Source organism: Triticum urartu, chromosome 6 (assembly GCF_003073215.2).
Source record: "Triticum urartu cultivar G1812 chromosome 6, Tu2.1, whole genome shotgun sequence".
Classification (NCBI taxonomy): Eukaryota; Viridiplantae; Streptophyta; class Magnoliopsida; order Poales; family Poaceae; genus Triticum; species Triticum urartu.
Window position 1 is genome coordinate 241201264 of NC_053027.1, and position 11530 is coordinate 241212793.

General features: G+C 38.0%; 1 pseudogene; it reads right to left on the bottom strand.

Annotated features, from left to right (window-relative positions):
* Positions 1 to 265: 265 nt before the first annotated feature.
* On the bottom strand, positions 266 to 1026 carry LOC125517670 (annotated as a pseudogene).
* Between the last annotated feature and the right edge of the window lie 10504 nt (positions 1027 to 11530).

Below are 11530 nucleotides of genomic sequence, written 5' to 3' on the forward strand. Positions count from 1 at the left end.
AACTGATCTGTTGAGCAAGCAATGAATCACGTTCCTTCTGAAGATGTTCATAACTCACCCTTAGCTTCTCAAGATCTTGCTTTCTTTGAAGAAATTCATAGGAAAGCTTCTCATTATCAGCTAAGAGTGTGTTATGATGACTTTGAAGGTTATCAAACTTGGACTGAAGTCTCTGAATATTTCCAGTTTGAGTTCGATCCATTTCCTCACCCAACAGGTCATCGCTTTTGTCTAGCATATTTTAAACCTTTTCAAAAGACTTATGCTATTTTACGGCAATCTTAGCAAGTTTGGAATAGCTTGGTTTGAGATTTTCATCAGATTCATCCTCACTTGATTCAGAGGAGGGACATTTGAATACCTTGGCACCTTTTGCCATGAAGCAATAGGTGCGACCGTAGTCATCGTTGCCGGCGTCAGTAGTGTTAGGGAAGTCATTTTCCTAAGTGTTGAAGATGGACTTGCTAAAAAAAGCAGTAGCGAGGGCTAGGCTCGCCACACCGGAATCTGACTCCTCATATTCCTCTACATCCTCATTTTCTTCAGATTCAGCTTCAGAGTCCATTTCCTTGCCAGTGAATGCCCGAGCCTGAGATGAAGACTTTGAAGATTTGGACGATGAGGACTTTGAATATTTCTTCTTCCTCTTTGATTCATCAGAACTATCATCCTTGTACTTATTCTTCTTTGATTCCTTTGCCCACATAGGACAATTAGTAATGTAGTGACCAGATTTCTTGCATTTGTACCTCTTGAAGATTTTCCAAAGCGACCATGTCTTGAGAACTTCGGGAATTTCCTCACAAGCATTGCTAGCTCCTGGCTCGGTTCTTCAGGATCACCAAGGCTACTACCAGAATCCTCTTCTTCAGATTCGGACACTACCTTGGCTTTCAGTGCGCGTGATCTTCCATAGCTTTGTCCATAGATATCTTTCCTCTCAGCAAGTTGAAACTCATGAGTATTTAGCTTCTCGAGGATATCAGCAGGATCAAGTGACTTCTAGTCTCCACGTTCTGGAATCATCAGTGCAAGAGTGTCAAATGAGGAATCAAGCAATCTCATCCATTTCTTCACCACCTCATGGTTGGTGATGTCAGTGGCACCAAGTGCTTGAAGATGTCAGTGAGGCGATTGAAGATTTGCTGAACATTTTCATTGTTGAGTCTTTTGAAGCGGTTGAAGAGATTGTGAAGAACGTCAACCCGAGAGTCACGTTGAGTTGAGACTCCTCCGTAGACCTTGGACATCCTATCCCAGATAAGCTTTGCTGTCTCCAAAGCACTCACTCTGCCATAATACCCTTTGCTCAGATGGCCACATATGATATTCATTGCTTGAGAGTCAAGTTGCTTGAATCTCTTCAAATTAGCAGCATTCACGGAAGGAATGATGGAGGGAACGCCATTTTCCACAACGTACCAGATATCGTTGTCAATTGCCTGAAGATGCATATGCATCTTATTCTTCTAGTAGGGGTAGTCTGTCATATCGAAGGTAGGACACCTAGCCGGGACCTTGATCATGCCTGCAGTCGACATAACTAAAACTCCACATGGTTAAACCAAAATCACACAGAACAAGGGAGTACCTTGCTCTGATACCAATTGAAAGTGCGTTATATCGACTAGAGGGAGGTGAATAGGTGATTTTTACAAATTCGTTACTAAGGAAATTCAAGGTTAGGAATTTCCTATGTCATGAACAACTAGAAGCGGAATAAGTACTCAGGTGCAAGCGTAATAGAGCAGTAACATAGTAATCATGATGAAATGAAACAAGCACAGAGCACAAGTAGCATGTACACAGGATAAGCAGGCTGAAGACAAAGTGACTGAAGAATTAGGAATGAGGAAATTGAGAAATTCTTCAGTCAAAGTCATCAAACAGGAATGATCAAATTCATCAACACAAGAATGAGGAAATAAAAGGGTTGAGGAAATAGAACCAGTAGCTTGGTGAAGACGATGATTTGGTAGAACAGTTCCAACTGTTGTGACAGTCGTACGTCTGGTTGGAGCAGCTAGGTATTTAAACCTGAGGACACACAGTCCCAGACACACAGCCCTCACTGTATTCTCGTTGAGCTAAGATCACATAGACCTCACCCAATCACTCATGGTAAGTCTTCGGGTGACTTCCAAACCTTCACAGTTTCGGTCACTCGGCGATCCACAATTTCCTCTTGGATGCTCTAGACCATGACGCCTAACCATCTGGAGGATGCACAATCCTCAGAGGTAACAAGCGTCAATTCCACACAGGAACAATTTCTTCAGTGATTCTCAATCACTTTGGGTTTATAGGTGTTTGGGTTTGGGTTTACCTCACTGAGGATTTTCGCTCAAAGTCCTTAGAGGATGGGATGCTCTCAATGACAAATGTCAGTTTCTCTCGGAGCAGCCAAACAACTAGTGGTTGTATTGGCGGCTATTTATAGCCTAGGGAGCAGCCCAACAAGATAATACATAAATGCCCTTCAATGATATGCCCGTTAGGTGGGTAGATATTTTGGGACAGCTGGCGCGCAACACAACAATGGTCGAAAATTTGAGTATCAAATTCCTCAGGGCTATCATGTTCGTCGCCTGTAGGCAATCCGCACTGGCAAATTCCTAACTCCTCAGTCAGAACAAATTCCTCAGAGACCAGAAGATCTTCGTCTTTGTCACTGAAGAAATTGACTGAACTGTATGAGATTTCCAATGGCTTCACTCGAAAGGATAGGGTAGGTATAGGATTTTGAGATGAACATCACTTGGAAACTTTTCCTTAGTTTTACCTCGACCCCCTTTAACAGTATGGTGTTTCCTATCACTCAAGAAATAGAAAATGGAAGTATGAAAATAGAAGTCTTCACGTTTCATAATCCTCGCATCAATATCAAAGTCTTCAAGGTCATGCCAATTTTCTGACTTTCAAAGTCTTCAAGAAAACCAAAGTCTTCAACTGAAAACATTCATTTTTAGGGGTCGACTTTCATCGTAAATATCAAACTCCTCATAGACTTATAAACATGTGTACACTCACAAACACATTAGTCTCTTAACCTATAAGTCTTCAATAACCCAAAATGACTGAGGGGAACTAGATGCACTTACATTAATGCATAAAACATCCAAAATAGATAATATAATAGCATGGAACAATAAAAAATTATAGATACGTTGGAGACGTATCAAGCATCCCCATGCTTAATTCCTGCTCGTCCTTGAGTAGGAAATTGATAAAAACAGAATTTGCGATGTGGAATGCTACCTAACATATTTATCCATGTAATTTTCTTTATTTTGGCATGGATTTTCATATCCAGATTTAAAAAAAAAGTTTAATATTGACATAAAAACAATAATACTTCAAGCATACTAACAAAGCAACTATGTCTTCTCAAAGTAACATGGCCAAAGAAAGCTATCGCTACAAAATCATATAGTCTGGCTATGCTCCATCTTCATCACACAAAGTATTCAAATCATGCACAACCACGATGACAAGCCAAGCAATTGTTTCATAATTTTGATGTTCTCAAACCTTTTCAACTTTCACACAATACATGAGCGTGAGCCATGGACATAGCACTATAGGTGGAATAGAATATGGTGGTTGTGGAGAAGACAAAAAAGAAGGAGATAGTCTCACATCAACTAGGCGTATCAACGGGCTATGGAGATGCCCATCAATAGATATCAATGTGAGTGAGTAGGGATTGCCATGCAATGGATGCACTAGAGCTATAAGTTTATGAAAGCATAAAAGAAAACTAAGTGGGTGTGCATCCAACTTGCTTGCTCACATAGACCTAGGGAAATTTGAGGAAGCCCATCGTTGTAATATACATCCCAAGTTCTATAGTGAAAAATTACCCCTAGTATATGCAAGTGACTACATAGGAAACTCTCTATCATGAAGATCATGGTGCTACTTTGAAGCACAAGTGTGGAAAAAGGATAGTAACATTTCCCCTTCTCTCTTTTCTCTCATTTTTTTGTTTTCTCTTTTTTATTTGGTGGGCTTCTTTGCCTCTTTTATTTTTATAAAGTCCTGAGACTCATCCCAACTTGTGAGGGAATCATAGCTTCCATCATCATTTCCTCACATGGGACAATGCTCTAATAATGATGATCATCACACTTTTATTTACTTAGAACTCAAGAATTACAGCTTGATACTTAGAAAAAAATATGACTCCATATGAATGCCTCTTATGGTGTACCAGTATGTGGAATGACTCAAGAGTGAAATTTATGAAAAAATTACGAAAGGTGGCTTTGCCACAAATACTATGTCAACTACATGATCATGCAAAGCAATATGAAAATGATGGTATGTGTCATAATAAATGGAACGGTGGTAGTTGCATGGCAATATATCTTGGAATGGCTATAGAAATGTCATAATAGGTAGGCATGGTGGCTGTTTTGAGGAAGGTAATAGGTGGGTGTATGGCACCGGCGAACGTTGTGAGGTGCTAGAGAGGCTAGCAATGGTGGAACGGTGAGAGTGCGTATAATCCATGGAGTCAACATTAGTCATAAAGAACTCACATACTTATTGTAAAAATCTATTAGTAATCAAACCAAATTACTTCATGCATTCTCCTAGGGGGATAGATTGGTAGGAAAAGACCATCGCTCGTCCTCGACCACCACTCATAAGGAATACAATCAATAAATAAATCATGCTTCCACTTCATCACATAACGATTCACCATACGAGCATGCTACAAGAATCACAAACGTTAACACAATTATTTATCCAATCCACAATTACTTACTAGCATGACTCTAATATCACCATCTTCATATCCCAAAACAATCATATGGAATAAAACTTCTCATTGTATTCAATGCACTTTATTTGAAAGTTTTTATTATATCCCTCTTGAATACCTATCATATTAGGACTAAATTCATAACCAAAGCAAATTACCATGCCATTTAGAGAGACTCTCAAAATTATATAAGTGAAGCATGAGAGTTCAGTAATTTCTAAAAAATAAAACCACCACCAACCTCTAAAAATATATAAGTGAAGCACTAGACTAAAATTGCCTAGCTCAAAAGATATAAGTGAAGCACATAGAGTATTCTAATAAATCATGATTCACGCGTGTCCCTTTAAAAAGGTGTGTACATCAAGGATGATTGTGGCAAACTAAAAAGTGGAGACTCATATCATACAAGATGCCCCAAGCAAAGCACATATCATGTGGTGAATAAAAATATAGCCTCAAGTAAATTTACCGATAGACGAACACGAAAGAGATGCCATCCAGGGCATCCCTAAGCTTAGGCTCTTGGTTTTCATGAATATTAACTTGGGTTGCCTTGGGAATCCCCAAGCATAGGCTCATGCCACTCCTTATTCCATAGTCCATGAAATCTTTACCAAAAACTTGAAAACTTCACAACACAAAACTCAACAGAAAATCTCATAAGATCCGTTAGTATAAGGAAATAAATCACCACTTTTGGTATGGTTGTGAACTCATTCTTTATTTATATTTATATAATATATATTGTATTCCAAATTTTTCATGGTTCATAACCCCCGATACAACCCATAGATTCATCAAAATAAGCAAGCGACACATAGAAAACAGAATCTGTCAAAAACAGAACAGTCGGTAGTAATCTGTAACTCTCGAATACTTCTGTAACTCCAAAAATTAGGACAACCTGTGCAATTTGGGTAGCAATCTTTTGTAAAAAGAATCAGATCAAAAGCGCGCTTCTGTAAAAAATGAGAACTATTTTTCTAGGCGTAAAAGTTTCTGTTTTTCAGCAAGATCAAAACAACTATCACTGTAAGCCATCCCAAAGGTCTTACTTGGCACAAACACTAATTAAAACACAAAAACACATCTAACCAGAGGCTAGATTAATTATTTATTGAAAACATAAAATAAAATATTGGTTTATCTCCCAACAAGTGCTTTTCTTTAAACTTGTGTAGCAAGGCGTTGAGATTTCGATGATGCTAACATGAAAGACAATAATTGAAGCACAAAGAGAGCATCATAAAGTATGTGAAAAACACATCTAAGTCTAACATACTTCCTATGCATTGGCATTTTATAGGCAAACAAATTATCAAGGCAAGCAAATCCTAGCATATGCAAATAAGAAGAAAGAAACCATAGTAATCTCAACATAATGAGAGGTAATTTAGTAACATGAAGATTTCCACAACCATATTTCCATCTCTCATAATAATTACATGTAGGATCATAATCAAATTCAACAATATAGCTATCACATAAATTTTCTCTTTATGATCCTCATGCATGCAAAGTTGACACTCTTCCAAAATAGTGGGATCAACATAAAATAAAGTCATTATTTCCCAAGCCGACTTTTATCAAAAATTTCATAAGATCGATCAATCTCCTGAGTAGTGGGGTTATCATTACCTAGAGTTGACACTCTTGCAAACCCACTTTCAATATTATTGCAAACATATTCATCATGAGGCTTCAATAAATTTTCAAGATCATAAGAAGAATCACCCCAATCATGATCATAGCAATATGTAGTGGACATATCAAAATTAGCATCCCCAAGCTTAGGGTTTTGCATACTATTAGCACAATTGACATTAATAAGATTTATAATAAGATCATTGCAATCATGATTTTTATTCAATGATCTATCATGAATCACATCATAAATTTCTTCTTTTAACACATCATCTCAAATTTCATATTCATGAATCTCAAGCAAAACTTCATAAAGATAATCAAGGGCACTCAACTCACTAGCAATTGGTTCATCATAATTGGATATCTTAAAAATGTTAGCAAGTGGATGAAGATCGATAAAACTTTGGTTCTCTGATGTTCAATAAACACACAATTACACCAAGTGAACAAGCAAACGAGCCAAGTAAGGCATAAAGGCAAACGAAAAGAAGGCAAATAAAAAGGCAATTTTTTGTGTTTTTCTAAAAACATTATAGAAGTGGGGGAGAGGAAAATGAAAGGAAAATGGACAATAATGTAATGCAGGATATGAGAGTTTATGATGGGTACTTGGTAGGCTTGGTGTAGATCTCCCTGACAGTGACGCCAGAACGCCAGAAATTCTTCCTGCTACTTCTTGAGCTTGCATTGGTTTTTCCCTTGAAGATGAAAGGGTGATGCAGCATAGTAGAGATAAGTATTTCCATCAGTTAAGAACCAAGGTATCAATCCAGTAGGAGAAACGTGCAAGTCCCCAATCGATGCACCTGCACAAACAATCAAACACTTGCACCCAACGCGATAAAGGAGTTGTGAATCCCTTCACGGTCACTTGCAAAGGTGAGATCTGATAGAGATAAATAAAACTAAACAAAAGATAAAATGTCTTTTGTGTCTTTTGGTTTATTGATCTGAAAATAAAAGATTACAAAATAGTAGATCGGAAACTAATATGATGTAAAATAGACTCGGGGGCCATAGGTTTCACTAGAGGCTTATCTCATGAAGGCAAATAATATAGTGAGTGAACAAATTACAGTCGAGCAATTGATAGAAAATCGTAAAGTTATGAATATATCCAAGGCAATGATTATGTAAGATAGGCATCACGTCGATGTCAAGTATACTGACTCCTGCCTGCATCTACTACTATTACTCCACACATCGACTGCTATCGAGCATGCATCTAGAGTAGTAAGTTCATAAAGAACGGAGAAACGCCTTAAGTAAGATGACATGATGCAGAGGAATAAACTCATGCAATATGATGTAAACCACATCTTTTTATCCTCGATGGCAACAATTCAATGCGTGTATCGCTACCCCTACTTTCTTACAATGCCATTGCATGAAAAACCAATCTAGTTGGCCAAACCAAACCAATAATCCGAAGAGAAATACAAAGATACCAAATCATGCATAGAAGAATTCAGAGAAGATTCAAATAATATTCATAGATAAGCTTATCATAAATCCACAATTCATTGGATCTCGACAAACACACCGCAAAATTAGATTACATCGGATAGATCTCCAAGAAAATCGAGGAGAACATGGTATTGAGAACCAAAGAGAGAGAAGAAGCCATCTAGCTACTAGATATGGACCCGTAGGTCTGTGGTAAACTACTCATGCTTCATTGGAAGGGAAATAGAGTTGATGTAGATGCCCTCCGTGATCGAATCCCCCTTTGGCAGGATGCCGGAAAGGGCCCCAAGATGGGATCTCATGGGAACAGAAGGTTGCGGTGGTCGAAAACTGTTTTCGTGGATGCTTCTGGTGGTTTTGGAATATATATGAATATATAGGGCCAATGGTTAGGTCAGAGGAGTCTTGAGGAGGTGGCAAGGTAGGAGGGCGCGCCCCCTAGGGCGCGTGATGACCCACAAGTATAGGGGATCAATGGTAGTCCTTTCGATAAGTAAGAGTGTCAAACCCAACGAGGAGCAGAAGGAAATGACAAGTGGTTTTCAGCAAGGTATTCTCTGCAAGCACTGAAATTATAAGTAATGAGTAGTTTGATAGCAAGATAATTTGTAATGAGCAAGTAACGATAGTAGTAACAAAAGTGCAGCAATGTAGCCCAATCCTTTTGAGTCAAAGGACATGAAAAAATGGTCTCTTATGATAAGCAAAGAATTCTTGAGGGTACACGGAATTTCATCTAGTCACTTTCAACATATTGGTTTGATTTGTGTTCACTACTTTGATAATTTGATATGGGGGGTGCACCGGTGCTTAGGTGCTCTTCTTACTTGAATAAACCTCCTACTTATGATTAACCCCCTCGCAAGCATCTGCAACTATGAGAAAAGTATTAAGAATAAATTCTAACCGTAGCATTAAACTTTTGGATCCAAATCAGCCCCTTACGCAATAGCGCATAAACCAAGGTTTAAGCTTCCGTCACTCTCGCAACAAATCATCTTATAACTACTCCACAATGCATTCCCTTAGTCCCAAATATGGTGAAGTGTCATGTAGTAGACGTTCACATGAGACCACTAAGGGAATCACAATATACATACCATCAAAATATCGAACACATATAAAATTCACATGATTACTTGCAACAAGATTTCTCCCATGACCTCAAGAACAAAAGTAACTACTCACAAATGATAATCATGCTCAAGATCATATGGGTATTAAATAGCATAATGGATCTGAACATATAATCTTCCACCAAATAAACCATATAGTAATCAACTACAAGAGGTAATCAACAATACAAGCCACCCACAAGTACCAATCTATAGTTTCGGTACAAAGATTGAACACAAGAGATGAACTAGGGTTTGAGAGGAGATGGTGATGTTAAAGATGTTGATGGAAATTGCCCTCCCCAAGATGGGTGAGGTTTTGGTGATGATGATGACGATGATTTCCCCCTCTGAGAGGGAAGTTCCCCTGGCAGAATCGCTCTGTCGGAGGGCAAAAGTGCTCCTGCCCAAGTTCCACCTCAAGACGATGGCTCTTCGTCGCGAAAGTCCTCTCCTTTTTTTTCTTGGTCAAAATGACTTATATACTAGAAGAGGGGCACAAGGGGTGGGCCGAGGAGGGCACAACCCCATGCACGCCTAGGTGGGTTATGCTCACCCGGTGGCCCCGTCTGGTACTTATTGGCTCCAATATTTCTTATATATTCCATAAAAATTCCCCGTAAAGTTTCAGCTCATTTGGAGTTGTGCAGAATAGGTAGCCTAATGTAGCTTTTTCAGGTCCAAAATTCCAGCTACCGGTATTCTCCCTCTTTGTGTCTACCTTGCATATTATGAGAGAAAAGGCATTAGAAATACTACAAAAAGCATTATTATACATAAAAACAATATAAATAATAGTAGGTAAACATGATGCATAATGGATGTATCAACTTCCCGAAGCTTAGACCTCGCTTGTCCTCAAGCGAAAACCATAATCGAAAACATGTCCACATGCTTAGAAAGAAGGTGTTGATAACAACAAAATATGTACATAGAAGCATCATGTAAGTTATTATAACAACAACAAACTTTAACATAAAACCTTATCATAGAACTGTTATCATTGACCTCTCATCAATAAGTAACAATTCATCACAACATCGAAGTATAAAGCATAAACTCTAGTGAAAACCAACAAACTATGTTCTCAATCAACTTTGCAACTACAATTCATCATCTTTTCAGGAAGGGTCATGTATCGGAGCCTTTAGGCAAGTCCACATACTCAACCATCATATAGTCTTCTATGATTACTAACACTCACCGCATACACATGAGCAAAACATTTCAACCGGACACGTACAAAGATAGGGGATTATAGTTTCGCCTCCCAATGTATTCACCTCAAGGGTGATGTCAACAATAATAACTCATGCCACCCATATCCAATTGGATATGTGTGCCTAGATCTTTCCTCACCACATGATGCTTGCCAAAAGAGAAAAAAAAGGAATAGAGAGAAAAACTTTGACTCTTTGCATAAAAGTAAATACATGAAAGTAAAAGAGAGGCCCTTCGCAGAGGAAAGCAGAGGTTGTCATGTGCTTTTTGTTTGTAAGCTCAATCTCTTAGTGCAAAAGAACATCACGTTATATTGCCCCTTATGATAGCAACCTTTATTATGCAGTATGTCACTTTTATTCTTTGCCATCACAAGTTGGTACAATGCTCAATTTTTCTTACACAAAATGATCTAAAACATTTGGAAGCAATTTTTATTGCCTTATTGCACCGATGACAACTTACTTGAAGGATCTTACTCAATCCATAGGTAGGTGTTTTGGATGACAATTTGGATGACAACTTACTTGAAGGATCTTGCACCGATGACAATTTTTATTGCCTTATGGTGGACCCTCAAAACAAGATTTGGGTTTAAGGGGTTTTGGATGCACAAGTAGTATCTCTACTCAGTGTAGGATTTTTGGCTAGCAAAGATAGGGGCAAGCACCACATGTTAAATTATCTATGACAATATAACTTCTATGTGAATATGAATAAACATAAATCATTACGTTGTCTTCCTTGTCCAACGTCAACAATTTTGGCATATAATAATTTGATGGGGGCTCACAATCACAAAAGATGTCCAAGATGGTGTATTTGCATGTGAATCTTTCTTCCCTTATTATTTCTTTTATGAATTGCATCATTGACCAATGCTATGTTAGTAAATCTCCAATAAAATTTTCTACTTATACTCTTCCTTATGTGATGTCATTACTTACCATAAGATTAGCATATGATATTTTTCATTTATTTCCTTTCTTTTTATTGAAACATGAAAGTAAAGAAAGCAAAACTCAAACTAAACTTTATTATATATCTCGCACATGATTACAAGGATAGATCACCAAGCAAACTCTAAAAAAGAAAGGATCGAACTAAACTTTTATTCATATAAAGAAAAAGATAATTATGGATCAAACTAAGATAAGTAAAGGAAAAAGATAGTGGAGGTGATACGATACCGGAGCACCTCCCCCAAGCTTGGCACAAGCCAAGGGGAGTGCCCAAACCCGATACTCAAGTTTATTTTGGTGATGAAGAAGGAGGTGGTGGTGATGAAGTAGCGATCTTATCCTTG